Source organism: Tigriopus californicus, chromosome 2 (genome assembly GCF_007210705.1).
Source record: "Tigriopus californicus strain San Diego chromosome 2, Tcal_SD_v2.1, whole genome shotgun sequence".
Taxonomy (NCBI): Eukaryota; Metazoa; Arthropoda; class Copepoda; order Harpacticoida; family Harpacticidae; genus Tigriopus; species Tigriopus californicus.
This window is the reverse complement of record NC_081441.1, coordinates 8,640,327-8,641,635: the sequence shown is the minus strand read 5'-3', so window position 1 is coordinate 8,641,635 and position 1,309 is coordinate 8,640,327.

The following is a 1,309-nucleotide window of genomic DNA, read 5'->3' as shown; positions in this document are numbered from 1 at the left end:
AGCAATTGTTGCGAGGGTTATATGTGCTTTTAGAAGCTCCAATGTTTCAAAATTTGCACGTATTCTTCCCATTCTGGGATTGACCACTAGAGTGTATAAAGATGGGAGCTGTAGGTTCTAATGAGCTTTGTGGTGCATGAAAATGTTGTAAACTAAAACTAAAGCTAAAAATCAGTGTGTAACCTCTTTTTTGACCCCAGTACCGATTTAATTGAAGATGTATGAAATTCAATAATAATTACATAATTAATTCATTCACTCAATTAGGTTTGGTTTTTCACGGCACTTTGGTAAGACGTAATTACTTTAAAACCTAATAAGTTTATTGCTCATTTATGTTTTTGTAGTGTAGTTTTTATAGTTCCAAATCGTTATGTGTAGTTCTTTAGTTTGATTGTATTAGTCCTTGACACTTACAATTTATTGTTCATTAGTGTATAGATTTTATTTTGTGTTAGATCAGTTTGTTGAGCTTATTTCTGTGTTTTTGTATTGTTTTCCTAGTTTACATATTTTCTTGATTCCTTGTTTTTTTCTGTCCCTTACTTCTTGTATACTATCTCCATCTTAGATTCATATGTTTAGTTTGATGTGAAGTAGTTCATTCCTATTTTGCCTTGTTGTCCTATACATCAGGACAAGATATCATAGCCTTTTAGTTTTCTTCTTTTTCTTGGTCTCTTGATTTTGCTGCTATTAGATAGTTACTCCTCCTGCATTTATGATGGATGCTATTTTAGGAAAAGTCAGCAAAGAGGCTCGACAATGTTTGGAGTTGGTCTTAGCTGGGAAGGATCCTTCCGTAGTCAATAAGCCCTTTATTATAGAGGCTTTAGCTGTCTGGGTCAATCAGACCAGGGTGCTGCTTGAGGAACAGGCTCACCCAGTAGTTGAGAAGTCGACTGATTTGACCAGTGTAGAGGTTGAAGAGGTGTCCCCACTTATAGTAGGGCAGGAAAAGACAGTTGTAGAGAAAATAGTTCGTCCTGTTTACCGGAAGCAGCCTTGTCCTGGTGAAGGAAAAGGATAGGAAGAAGGGATATTCGAAGGTAGATTGTCCTTTTTTTCACCTTTTCACATGAGACTAAAGACGTGCTTTAATGTACGGTGTACCTCCATTCACGTAGAAGGGACGCAAAGAAGGGCGAGAAATGAGATAGCTCAGTTTCGTAGTTTTAGAGCTGACCCGATTCCTAAATCTAATCCCTCCCCACCCCCCTTCCTGAACCCATTTAGCTTCCTCCCTCCCTCTCCTCCTACCCCCCACCCTCTCTCCCAATTCCCTCCTCTTCCTTCAAATACCCAATCC